At 37.7% G+C, this 15,000-nt stretch overlaps 1 pseudogene; it reads left to right on the top strand.

Annotated features, from left to right (window-relative positions):
• The first annotated feature begins 2,143 nt into the window (after positions 1-2,143).
• Positions 2,144-15,000, top strand: part of LOC107179818 — a 59,329-nt pseudogene continuing 46,472 nt past the window's right edge.

The following is a 15,000-nucleotide window of genomic DNA, read 5'->3' as shown; positions in this document are numbered from 1 at the left end:
TGCTATTCACTTGATTACATAAAACAAATATTGAACTGTGTCATATTGACTACACTGTGTGTGCTTATAAAAGCCATAGGGACAAGGTTTGCCATACAGATTTTTGTGTAGCTGAACAGTTGCCATTCTTGGTTGGTCAAGCACATAATACTTTAATGCTCCAAATATGACAGACTTCAGAATACCCAAGTTAGAATGAATAAAAACATTCTTCTTTTTCCAAAGAGGTTTCCTGCATCTGATCTAAGTTACCATCCCAGAGAAAAATAAACTCATAAAAAGATAAAAAATTACAACATACTTTGCTCAGCCAACCAAATGAAAAATTTCAATCCCCAGTGAAAATATGAATTAATGATAATAAGAGACCTACAGAACTCCCATGATTCGGTAGGTCAAAACCAATTCACTGCTTTCCCTCAACTTATATTTAAAAAATGCAGAATAGACAAAAGACAAAAATGTTCTGGGGTGCCTGCGTGGCTCAGTTGGTTAAGCATCTGACTTCGGCTCAAGTCATGATCTCGCAATTCGTGAGTTCGAGCCCCACGTCAGGCTCTATGCTGACAGCTCAGAGCCTGGAGCCTGTTTTAGATTCTGTGTCTCCCTCTCTCTCTGCCTCTCCTCTGCTTGCTCTCTGTCTCTATGTCTCTCTGTCTCTCTCTCAAAAATAAATAAACATTAAAAAAATTTTTTTAATATTCTGATCTTATCCTTTAATTACTAGAATTTGTAATCTGTGGGGAACATGTGTAATCAAGGCAATAAATCATTCTGATGTCCAGAAATGCAGACTAAATAATGACAATTAAAATTTGAAAATCATTTGTAAATAGTGACTTCTCTAAGTTTGTTGATGTTAATTGCAATCACCTGGTTTTGAGAGTAGGTGAATGGAGGAGATGCTGATAGATACAGGACTTCGCTTTAATTTGTTTGGTTTTCAATTTTTTATTTTACTTGATCGTAGCAAAAGACTGTTACTGTTCTGTCTCATCTGGTGCATATTATGGTGATGGAGATACCAATAAAGTTAGGAGGGGCTATAAAAGCAGACAGATGTGTACAAATCTTGGCTCCTCCTTTTAGAAACTGTGATCTTGGAGGAGCCAAGATGACAGAACAGCATGGAAGTTTTTTGGGCGTCTTGTGTCCATGAAATACCGCCTAAACACTAAACCATCCTGCACACCTAGAAAAACTTATCTAAGGATTAACACAACAATCCGCACAACCTGAACCACAGAATTCAGCAGGTTCTCGGCATAGAGAGGTGAACTTGGAGAGTGAGAAGCTGCAGCAGGCAGGGAGGTGATTTTGCGGGCAGAGAGAGGACAGAGATGGGTGGGGGTAGGGGGGAGAATATGAGAAAAGCACCCACCCCAAAAGCAGCTGGAGAGAAAGTGGAATATTGGAAAAAGCCGCAGGGACTAAACTAAAAAGGGAGAAAGGAGAAAGGAGAGGGTTTAAATTCCATTAAGACTGCAAACAAGGGGAGTGCAAAGTCTGCAACTCTGCAGCTGGATACCTGGAGGTGCTCTGATGGGAAGGGCGAATCCCCAGGAGCAGAGTGGGGTCCAGGAGGTTCTTGGGCCACACGGGGAAAAGCAGTTCCACTGCTGGAAGGACATTTGGTAGAGACTGTTGAGACCACCTGGTCCCAGCAGATCCCAGAAAACGGCCACATTCGCTGGTGCTGGAACAAGGTCATTAAGGGTGAAGCCTGGCGCCAGATGTGTGTTATGATTTTCCACAAACCCTGAGACGCTGCTGCTACACTATCTCACGAACCTTTTCTGGGGCTGGCTGGAACCTGGCCACAGTCACAGAGTACCGGCAGCAGCAGGGTCCAGCAGGCATTCCTGGGTGCAGCCGGCATTCGGCCATTGCTCCATGAGACCCTCCCACAGAGGGGCTGAACCGGTCAAAGCCACAGTCCTTCAGAAGTAAGGGGCCGGGGAAAACTGCATCTGAGACAAAACTCGGGAGAGAGGTACTGCCTGGGGCTTGGGCACGGACAGTGAAGAAGTGGGGAGCAGACAAAAGCTAAAGACAGAGGACAGGTGAGCAATTGCTGATCCAAGAGAACAGTTCCCATACTAGACTGCGTACCTGGGTGACGCCATTTTTCCCACTTCCGCGCATGCGCATACACACCAATGAGGGCTACAACAATCCACCCCAGTAGGCTAGCAGCGCCATCTAGTGGAGAACAGAGACATTACACTGAGTCCCGCCCAACTGGGCCAACCTGGCTCTTCAAGAATACAAGTCTCACCGCCTGCTTAGTTTATGGACTATAAAGTGCTTCCTACTCAGACGTCTAGGTGAAAACGAAGTAATTTCAATCCTATTTCAATCTGTTAGCAGGTCCATCTATTCAATTTTCTTTCTTTTTTTTTCTCCTTTACACTATTCTTTTTCTTGAATACAGAAAGAAAAAAAATTCATTTTTATTTTCAATTTTTATTAAAAATATTTTTCTTTAATTTTCTCTACTATATTCTTTACTTTTGTGTAAATTTTTTCTAAATCTATTTTACTCCCATCATCTCATTTTAGTCTACTTCAGTGTATTCATTTTTCAAATTCTCAAACGATTTTCTTTTTTTTCTCCCCCCTTTTTCCTGTAATCTGTAAAACCACTTTCAACACCCAGACCAAAACACACCTATGATCTACCATCATTTATTCCATCTGTGTGCGTGTGTTTAATTTTTTAATTTTAATATTTTTTTAATTTTTATTTTAATTTTTCTGCCTCATTAATTCCTTTTCTCCCTTCAAAATGACAAAACAAAGAAATTCACCCCAAAAGAAAGAGCATGAAAACACGACAGCCAGGGATTTAACCAACACAGATACAGGCAAGATGTCTGAACCAGAATTTAGAATCACAATAATAAGAATACTAGCTAGAATCAAAAATAGATTAAAATCCCTTTCTGCAGAGATAAAAGAAGCAAAAAATAGAATGAAATTAAAAATTGAGCTGCAATTACAGATGGATGCTGTGGCGGCAAGGATGGATGAGGCAGAACAGTGAATCAGCGATATAGAGGACAAACTTATAGAGAATAACAAAGCAGAAAAAAAATAGGGAGATTAAGGCAAAAGAGCACGATTTAAGAATTAGAGAAATCAGTGACTCATTAAAAAGGAACGACATCAGAATCACAGGGGTCCCAGAAGAGGAAGAGAAAGAAATAGGGGTAGAAGGCTTATGTGAGCAAATCATACAAGAAAACTTTCCTAACCTGGGGAAAGACACAGACATCAAAAGCCAGGAAGCACAGAGGACCCCCATTAGAGTCAACAAAAGTCGACCATCAACAAGGCATATCATAGTCAAATTCACAAAATACTCAGGCAAGGAGAGAATCATGAAAGCAGCAGGGGAAAAAAAGAGCCTAACCTACAAGGGAAGACAGATCAGGTTGGCAGCAGACCTATCCACAGAAACTTGGCAGGCCAGAAGGGAGTGGCAGGATATACTCAATGTGCTGAATCAGAAAAATATGCAGCCAAGAATTCTGTATCCAGCAAGGCTGTCATTCAAAATAGGAGAGATACAAAGTTTCCCAGAAAAACAAAAACTAAAGGAGTTTGTGACCACTAAACCAGCCCTGCAAGAAATTTTAAGGGGGACTCTCTGAGGGGAGAAAACATGAGAAAATATATATGTAAATAAAAAATACCAAAAGCAACAAAAGATTAGAAAGGACCAGAGAACACCACCAGAAACTCCAACTCTACAAGCATCATAATGGCAATAAATTCATATCTTTCAGTACTCACTCTAAACATCAATGGACTCAGGGCTCCAATCAAAAGACATAGGGTAACAGAATGGATAAGAAAACAAGACCCATCTATATGCTGTTTACAGGAGACCCACTTTAGACTTAAAGACACCTACAGATTGAAAATAAGGGGATGGAGAACCATCTATCATGCTAATGGTCAACAATAGAGAGCCAGAGTAGCCACACTTATATCAGACAATCTAAACTTTAAATAAAGACTGTAATAAGAGATGAAGAAGGGAATTATATCATAATCAAGGGGGTCTATCCACCAAGACCCACTAATTGTAAACATTTATGCACCAAATATGAAAGCACACATATGTATCAATTAATCACAAACATAAAGAAACTCATCCATAGTAATACCATAATAGTAGGAGACTTCAACACCCACTCACAACAATGGACAGATCATCTAATCAGAAAATCAACAAGGAAACAATGGCTTTGAATGACACATTGGACCAGACGGACTTAACAGACACATTCAGAACATTTCATCCTAAAGCAGCAGAATATACATTCTTCTCCAGTGCACATGGAACATTCTCCAGAATAGACCATATACTGGGACGCAAATCAGCCCTAAGTAAATACAAAAAGATCGAGATCATACCATACATATTTTCAGACCACAATGCTATGAAACTTGAAATCAACCACAAGAAAAAATTTGGGAAGGTAACAAATACTTGGAGACTGAAGAACATCCTACTGAAGAATGAATGGGCTAACCAAGAAGTTAAAGAAGAAATTAAAAAGTATATGTAGGTCAATGAAAATGATAGCACCACAATCCAAAACCCCTGGGACACAGCAAAGGCAGTCATAAGAGGAAAGTATATAGCAACTCAGGCCTTACTAAAAAAAGGAAGAAAGATCTCAGATACACAACCTAACATTATGCCTTAAGGAGCTGGAAAAAGAACAATGAGTAAAACCCAAAACCAACAGAAGGCAGGAAATAATAGAGATTAGAGCAGAAATTAATTCTATTGAAACCAAAAAACCAAAAAAAAACAAAACAAACAAAAAAACCACAGTAGAACGGATTAGTGAAACCAGAAGTTGTTTCTTTGAAAGAGTTAACAAAATTGATAAACCACTAGCCAGTTTGATCAAAAAGAAAAAGGAAAGGATCCCAAAATAAAATCAAGAATGAAAGAGGAGAGATCACAACCAACATAGCAGAAATAAAAACAATAATAAGAGAATATTATGAGCAATTATATGCCACTAAAATGGGAAATCTGGAAGAAATGGACAAATTCCTAGAAATATATACACTACCAAAACTGTAACAGGAAGAAATAGAAAATTAAAACCGACCTATAACCAGTAAAGACATCGAATTAATCATCAAAAATCTCCCAAAAAGCAAGAGTTCAGGGCCAGATGGCTTTCCAGGGGAATTCTACCAAACATTTAAGGAAGAGTTAACACCTATTCCCTTGAAGCTATTCCAAAACATAGAAATGGAAAGAAAACTTCCAAACTTTTTCTATGAAGCCGGCATTACCTTGATTCCAAAGCCAGACAGAGACCCCACTAAAAAGAAGAACTATAGACCAATTTCCCTGATGAGCATGGATGCAAAAATCCTCAACAAGATATTAGCCAACGAGATCCAACAATACATTAAACAAATTATTCACCACGACCAAGTGGGATATATACCTGGGATGCAGGGCTGGTTCAATATCCACAAAACAATTAACGTGATTCATCACACCAATAAAAGAAAGGACAAGAACCATATGATCCTCTCAATAGATGCAGAGAAAGCATTTGACAAAATACAGCATCCTTTCTTGATGAAAACCCTCAAGAAAGTAGGGATAGAAGGAGCATACGTCAAGATCATAAAAGCCATATATGAATGACCCAGTGCTAATATCATCCTCAATGGGGAAAAACTTCCAAACTTTTTCCAAACAATGGGGAAAACTGAAAGCTTTCCCCCTAAGGTCAGGAACAAGACAGAGATGTCCACTGTCACCACTGTTCTTCAACATAGTATTGGAAGTCTTAGCCTCTGCAATCAGACAACACAAAGAAAGAAAAGGCATCCAAATCGTCCAGGAGGAGGTCAAACTTTCACTCTTCACAGATGACATGATACTCTATATGGAAAACCCAAAAGATTCCACCAAAAACTGCTAGAATTGATTCATGAATTCAGCAAAATCGCAGGATATAAAATCAATGCACAGAAATTGGTTGCATCCTCTACACCAACAGTGAAGTGACAGAAAGAGAAATCAAGGAATAGATCCCATTTACATTTGCACCAAAAACCATAAAATACCTAGGAATAAATCTAACCAAAGAGGTGAAAAATCTATACACTCAAAACTATAGAAAGCTTATGAAAGCAATTGAAGAAGACACCAAAAAATGGAAAAAGATTCTGTGCTCCTGGATAGGAAGAATAAAAATGGTTAAAATGTCGATACTACCCAAAGCAATCTACATATTCAATGCAATCCCTATCAAAATAACACCAGAATTCTTCACAGAGCTAATATTCTAAAATTATTATTTTAGAATAAACAGTTCTAAAATTTGTATGGAACCAGAAGAGACCCTGAATATCCAAAGCGATCTTGAAAAAGAAACCAAAGCAGGAGGCTTCACAATCCCAGACTTCAAGCTACACTACAAAGCTGTAATCATCAAGACAGTATGGTACTAGCACAAAAACAGACACTCAGGTCAATGGAACAGAAGAGAGAAACCAGAAATGGACCCACAAATGTATGGCCAACTAATCTGTGACAAAGCAGGAAAGTATATCCAATGGAATAAAGACAGTCTCTTCAGCAAATGGGGCTGGGAAAACTGGACAGCACATGTAAAAATGAACCTGGACCACTTTCTTATACCATACACAAAAATAAACTCAAAATGGATGAAATACCTAAATGTAAGACAGGAAGCCATCAAAATACTCGAGGAGAAAGGAGACAAAAACCTCTTTGAGCTTGGCTGCAGCAACTTCTTACTCAACACGTCTCCAGAGGCAAGGGAAACAAAAGCAAAAATGAACTACTGGGACTTCATCAAAATAAAAAGCTTCTGCACAGTGAAGGAAACAATCAGCAAAACTAAAAGGCAACCAATGGAATGGGAGAAGGTATTTGCAAACAACATATCAGATAAAGGGTTAGTATCCAAAATCTATAAGGAACTTATCAAACTCAACACCCAAAAAACAAATCATCCAGTGAAGAAATGGGCAAAAGACATGAATAGACACTTCTCCAACGAAGACATCCAGATGGCCCACCAACACATGAAAAAATGCTCAACATCACTCATCATCAGGGAAATACAAACCAAAACCACAATGAGATACCACCTTACACCTGTCAGAATGGCTCACGTTAACAACTCAGACAACAACAGATGTTAGCAAGGATGTGGAGAAAGAGGATCTCTTTTGCATTGTTGGTGGCAATGCAAGCTGGTGCAGCCACTCTGGAAAACAGTATGGAGTTTTCTCCAAAAACTAAAAATAGAAATATGCTACGACCCAGCAATTGCACTATTAGGCATTTATCCAAGGGATACAGGTGTGCTGTTTGGAAGAGACACATGCACCCCCAGGTTTATAACAGCACTATCAACAATAACCAAAGTATGGAAAGAGCCAAATGTCCATCGATGGATGAATGGATAAAGAAAAGGTGGTGTATATATATATATACATATATATATATATATATATACATACAATGGAGTATTACTCGGCAATCAAAAAGAATGAAATCTTGCTGTTTGCAACTAGGTGGATGGAACTGGAGGGTATCATGCTAAGTATAATTAGTCAGAGAAAGACAAAAATCATATGACTTCACTCATATGAAGACTTTAAGAGACAGAACAGATGAGCATAAGGGAAGGGAAACAAAAATAATATAAAAGCAGGGAGGAGGACAATACAGAAGAGACTTTTAAATATGGAGAGCAGGGGCACCTGAGTGGCTCAGTCAGTTAAGCGGCCGACTTTGGCTCAGGTCATGATCTCGTGGTCTGTGAGTTCAAGCCCCACGTCGGGCTCTGTGCTGACAGCTCAGAGCCTGGAGCCTGTTTCAGATTCTGTGTCTCCCTCTCTCTCTTGACCCTCCCCCATTCATGCTCTGTCTCTCTCTGTCTCAAAAATAAATAAACGTTAAAAAAATTTTTTTTAATAAATAAATAAATAAATAAATAAATAAATAAATAAATAAATATTGAGAGCAAACAGAGGGTTACTGGTGGGATTATGGGGGGGGGATGGGCTAAATGGGTAAGAGGCACTAAGTAATCTACTCCTGAAATCATTTTTCCACTATATACTAATTTGTACATAAATTAAAAAATAAATAAATAAATAAATAAAATAAAGACATTGGGACAATGAGTAAATGTGAAAAAAAAAAGAAAATGTGATCTTAAGAAAATTACTCAATTACTCCAAACCTCAATTTTCTCATCTGTAAGAAAAAGATGTGCAGATAATTATACACCCCATAGAATAGCATGAGGACACCTGAATATATATAATATATATATGAATATAGAATCATTTTTCTCTGTACTGAAATATAGCTGTAGACCATATTAACTGGAGAGCTGTGGTATGAGAGGAGATGGAGAGTATTCTCTAATGAGGCATAGTTCCAGTCTCACTGGAAGATGTGCCTTGTTCCAAGAGAGAACATGGAATGAGGTTTCCTTTTGTGTCCCACAAACTTGCATTTACTGGACACTAATGACCCTAGATATTTCTCAGTCTGGAGAGTAGAAAAGAATCCTAGAATGGGAATCCAAAGGTCTGAGCATGGATCTGTTTTCCTTCTTACAGAGCATTGGTGCTTACCTAACTGACATTGATTTCAACTTTAAATTTCCAGAAATCTCAACTCTCATTTTAAATTCAATTCTAATTTTGAATTACTTAAATTTAAAACTATAATAATTCTTGCCACATAAAAAAGGAAATTAGATGAGCTAATACTATCTAATTCATGCTGCTCAATAAGGTAATCAAGAAACATTTGTAGAGATGGGGGTTAGTGTAAAATAGATATTTGGCTCCTATCTACTGATAAGAGTACATGAAAAAAATCCTTAAAATTTAATTCTTAGGTATCACTTGATCAGTGATGTTCCATGTGAAATTATCCCCTTTTATCTCCTAGACTCAGAAAGCCCTTGGTGTTAATGTAAAGGCAGAACATTTCCCATATAGAACAAGAAAGACACTGATTCCTTTTCTATGATCAGAGTGTTAGATGTGTGAAATTAAGAGTGAAAAGGAAAACCAACCGCATCTTTGTGGCATTGGGTGCTAACCTTCTCCTAGGTTCAAGGTTAATTTATGATGTGAAATCCAAACACTCAGGTAGTTGATCTTTGGGCTATGACAGGTGTCAGAGCAGTTCCCATGAAAATGGTCATGAGTAATGAGAAACACAGTAATGAATCAAAAAGAACCACCAAAACTAATACTGACAGATGTTTTAGGGGAAAATTAGGCAACTTGTTTCTGCTTAGCAAGGTAAGTATGACTTTAACTAAAACATGCCCAAATACATACAAACATCTGAAAAAACACAAATATTTTTCACTCTGTTTTTCATAGAGCCTAGAAATTATATAAGCCTTAGCTGAATTGTAAACTAAATCTGCCCAAACAATTAAAGGGTCCTGATCCTTCCCCTTCACTGGGAGTCAGGCAAAGAATCTGCATCAGTATCCTCCTGGTTCCCTTATTCGAAAATAAAGAAAAGCAACCAAAATGCCTCAGAAGGAATAGACTTTCTAATGTGCCAAAACTAGGAAATATAATGGGCTGGAATTTGCTTTGAGAAGTCAGGCTGTCCATATTTGCACCATAGTTTTTCAGGTAACATTAAATATACTACTAATTCAAGCAGGAAGTGAAAGGGGGTAGAGATTGGGGTGCCATATGGAACTAAACGTGTCACAACAGAGTGAATTCAAGGGAGCTGAATTCAAGGGAGCTGTTTAGTTTACTATTATCTACAAACTAACAGAAAACAATTTTCCACTTCTGAATAAGGAAACTGAGTGGCATCGGAATTTCTTCTTTCTGTTATTCTGTAGGTAAAGCGGGGTGTCCCTGAATGGGTTTTTCCTCCAGCCCCTGTCAGCCGTTTTCTGGGTATTGTGTTCAGTTTGCTTTTACAGATGCCTGAAAGTGCATCATGGTTGTGTGTCTCATTACATCCTGTCCCATGACCCTGAGGGACTCAGCTAAGTAAGAGGGGTCCCCCTATAAAGATTTCAACAGGAATTTTCAGTTTTGCTGAAAGTAATGCTAGCGGGGTATGGGGAGTTAAACATGACAAAGTGTTTTATAGTCACATAACAGCCATTGAAAGTGCCCTAAAAATTTTGGCAGTCTTAGATTTTAGTTTTCATCAGAAGTAGTTTTTTTTTTTTCCACTTAAAGGAACTATCCCCTCAACAAAACTTTTTTAGACTTATAAGGGGCACTTGGACTTAGACGGCGCACTTGGGTGGCTCAGTCAGTTAAGCATGGGACTCTTTATTTCTGCTCAGGTCATGATCTCATGGTTCCTGGGTTGGATTCCCAAGGTGAGCTCTATGCTGACAGTACAGAGCCTGCTTGGGATTCTCTCTCCCTCTCTCTCTGCCTTTCCCCTGCTCTGTCTCAAAATAAATAAATGAACTTAAAAAAAGACTTATCTGTAGGAAAGATACTTGTAAATTAATTTAGTAAATGATTACTCTGTGAACACTGATGAGTAGTAGTTGGTGTGCTTATAAATTACAGAAATACCTACAATAACCAAGTAATTATATGTAACTGAATATGGAAGTATTGAGGACAATTCTAAGACTGGCTGATAGTTTTTGAATAGATAAAAATTATTATATTTCAAATAGCTAAAACTATCCAACAAAATTATCTAAAAACTCTTGGAGTTTTGTGAATGAATGTACCCATCAGTATAGAAATGCTGGGGGAGGGGAGAGAAGTATATCTTTTTAGAATAACAAATTCTGAAAAAGCTGGGCCATGAAGTCCATGCTTCTGCTAGTATGAGAAAACATCTTTGGTTAACAATCTTTTCATAGTTCAAAAGGGAACACTTGTTTTAAAATTGTCTTTCATATTCACGGTTATGGTTCCTAGAATCATAATAATAACCTCTAAGTCTATGAGCTATGTTGTGAATATAATATCTAAGCCAACCTCACTGTTAACCATGGGACATCTATGTGGTAACTGAGACTCAGAGAGGTTCAATAACATGGCCCAGGTCTCCTGATGTCAAACACAGTTCTTTATTGGCTTCAAGTTGTCCTAGTCATCCTAGTGGTCCATGAAAAACACAAAAACAAAAACAAAAACAAAAAAGACAAAACAAAGTGAGACTGAAGGAGAGAAGTATTTCTGAGAAGCCATGTTAAACTAAATGGATTTATTCTTCTGGATAATTTGAGAAGTGGAACAGTACTATAATATAAAAATACAAAAGAGAGGGATAAAAATAGTCCGTGGCAGAAAAAGGCCTTTAAAGGAGACCTCCTGCAAAGAAACTGAGAAACTGTTTTAGACCAGAGACAGAGGAATGCCTTAAGAAAGGAAAAGAAAATGTGAGGAAAATGTAATTCTCTCTGCCAGAATGAACCTACTTTGAATGAAATCACATTGGTTTCACTGAAATTATGTCGTTTCAGTGAATTTCATGGCATTACTTGTAGCTATATTAACTTCCTCAGTAGACAAAAAATATTGAAAGTAAACATAAAGAGGTAATCTGTGCTTATTAGGGTTACTTTAAAACTCAAAGATAGTAACTAAAAATTAGCGAACTCAGAAAGCCTCTGTGATCACTAGAATTAAATGTTTAGGATAACCAGGTGAAAGGAATTTAGACGAGAAAGCAGAGGTAGTTCAGAATCTCAACTCCAGCAACATTCTGTCAGATACACACAAGAAATGGCTTCATTTTCCCAACTTTTACCCTCAACACAGTCCTACCCTGACCCTTAACTCCACTCACACAGGTTCACTTCTGACAATTTCATTGCTGCCTGATTTTCTACCTGCCACCAGTGTATACAGTACGTGTGGCAGGGATTAGCTGGAGAGGAAAGATATCCTTACTTTATGTGCCACGGTTGACCAAGAGATGATATCACAGTAGTAATACATAAAGTGATTCTGTAGAGTAGATTGAAGCACTACCCCCAAGTGACTATATGACTTGACAAATTACCCACCCAGTCCATGAGAATTGTCAGTCTCTGTCAAAATTGAACGGTGAACTTATCTAAGAGTCTATCTCACATGCCAATTTAATGACCTCTCAATCTTTAGTAGTCTCAAACCTTAGAAGTGATATAACTATTCCCATGATCCAAAAGTGCTTGGACTTTTTTCCTGAAATAACCATCAGAAATAATTTTCAAGACACGCACAAAAATCACTTTCCTTACTTTACAGTTGCATTTTTTAAATTAAAAACTTACTACCCTTCTTGATCACTGGCTTCATTCATCCTACCCTGAGTTACTCGTTGCTTCTGAAATTATGAATGGAAATTTGTTGCCAATGAGTTTATGAAAGGTATTTTGCAAGCTATGTGAAACTCCAAAATAACAGTTCCAAAAATATATTTTAATTATGACTACACTATTGTAATGCTATATGGCCTATAAATAAACAACTTTGGAAAACATGAACTCAGTTCATGTTCATTTGGAACTCAGTTCATTCATTTGGAATGTTAATGTAAGTAATAATCATTAAAGATGAAGTCACATGACATCTCATGAATAATTTGCTTTACACACTACAAAATAGTAAAATTAATTCCTGTAGCTGCCCTTTTACAGGTGACTCTCTGCCAATGTCTTCTAAGACATCAATGAGCTGCATTTACTGTTGGTGGGAATGCAAACTGGTGCAGCTGTTCTGGAAAACAGTGTGGAGGTTCCTCAAAAAAATAAAAAAATAGAACTACCTTATGACCCAGCAATAGCACTACTAGGAATTTATCCAAAGGATACAGGAGTGCTGATTCATAGGAGCACATGTACTCCAATGTTTATAGCAGCACTTTCAACAATAGCCAAATTATAGAATGAGCCTAAATGTCCATCAACTGACGAATGGATATAGAAGATGTGGCTTATATATACAATGGAATACTACTTGGCAATGAAAAAGAGTGAAATCATGCCATTTGCAGCAACGTGGATGGAACTGGAAGGTATTATGCTGAGTGAAATAAGTCAGTTAGAGAAAGATATATGTTTTCACTCATATGTAGATCTTGAGAAACTTAACAGAAGACCATGGGGGAAAGGAAGGGGAAAAAATAGTTACAGAGAGGGAAGGAGGCAAACCACAAGAGACTCTTAAATACAGAGAAAAACCTGAGGGTGAATGGGTGGTGGGAGAGAGGGGAAAATGGGTGATAGGCATTGAGGAGGGCACTTGTTGCGATGAGCAATGGGTGTTATATGTAAGCGATGAACCACAGGAATCTACCCCAAAAACCAAGAGCACACTTTACACACTGTATGTTAGCCAATTTGACAATAAATTATATTTTTTTAAAAAATGAGGGGCGCCTGGGTGGCGCAGTCGGTTGAGCGTCCGACTTCAGCCAGGTCACGATCTCACGGTCTGTGAGTTCGAGCCCCGCGTCGGGCTCTGGGCTGACGGCTCAGAGCCTGGAGCCTGTTTCCGATTCTGTGTCTCCCTCTTTCTCTGTCCCTCCCCCGTTCATGCTCTGTCTCTCTCTGTCCCAAAAATAAATAAAAAAATTAAAAAAAAAATGAGCTTCATTTAGACTAGAAGGCAAGATTAAACAGCTATTCTTAAAACGTTTTTTACAAAATGCTCGTCCTTGTGATGCTTTAACTATTATGATATCATACAAAATTTGGAAACACTGGGTATTATTTTCTCCTGGAGAAGTATAATGCATATAGGTGTTTAAAAATGCTCTGAGAAGCAATGCAATAAAGAAAAATTACCTTTGTTTTACCAATATTTTCCACTTTTATTTGGTAATGGATTCCTTAATTCAAGTAATACCAATTAACTTCTCACTGAGCTAGTATTTTTTGTATAATACACTTTGGGAAACACTGAACCAAAATATCTAATAAAAAAATATATAGGAAAAAGAGGGAGAAAGAGTGACTTTGCAGTGGGGAAACCTAGCAAACACTACCTGGACAGATGATTGAGGTTAACATCAGCAGTAATAAATCAGTTTGACAGCATGTGCCCATGTATGGTGTAATGAGAAGGGCACTTCACCTCTGTGGCATTGTTCCCCAAAATTCACAACCGCAGTCTATTTATCGGAAAATCAGACCAACCCAAATTGAGGGACATTCTACAAAATACCTGACAAGCACTCCTCAAAATTGTCAAAGTCATTGAAAACAAGGAAAGGCTGGAAAGCTGTCATACCCCAGAGGAGACAGAACAACTAAGTATAAAGTGCTATCCCAGATGACATCCTGGGACAGAAAAGAGACATTAGTGAAAAAACTAACGATATTAGGAGAACACCTGGCATTTAGTTAATAGTAATGCACTGTTGGTTTCTTAGTTTCTACAAGTGGTTATGTAAAATGTTAAAATAGGAAAAACTGGATGAACAGTATATGGAAAACTACTTCTCTTCAATTTTCCTGTAAACCTAAAACTATTCCAAAATAAAATGTTTATTTAAAGATAGTAATAATTGAGTCTACAGTTCCTGAGTATGTAAATTAAATCGTATAGGAAAAGTAAGATAAGAGCGTGAGCCCAGATCCAGACCGCCCAACTTTGAATCCCGGATCTGCCACCTGCTAACTCCATGGCCTTTTGCAATGTCTAAATTTACTCATCTTTAAAGAAGAAAGAATAACATACCTGACTCATGAGGTTACTGAGGGACAAAAATCATTAGACATGCAAAGTGTTTAAAACAGTGTTTGTCAGCTATTCAGCACTCAATTAACTACAACTGTTATGGTTATTACTTATTAACATGAGCTGTAAAACCTTAAGAGCTCTAGTTGACAATGAATAAAATATAAATAAATGATAATATATCGACAAAATAAGCCAATTAATAGAAGTTCTACTCCATTAATAATAATCATTGAGTATATCAGATGTAGGAAGTAAAACTTGTGC

This window comes from Panthera tigris, chromosome B1 (genome assembly GCF_018350195.1).
Source record: "Panthera tigris isolate Pti1 chromosome B1, P.tigris_Pti1_mat1.1, whole genome shotgun sequence".
Classification (NCBI taxonomy): domain Eukaryota; kingdom Metazoa; phylum Chordata; class Mammalia; order Carnivora; family Felidae; genus Panthera; species Panthera tigris.
Note: the sequence above shows the minus strand (reverse complement) of the source record. Positions and strands in the feature narration are given on the sequence as shown.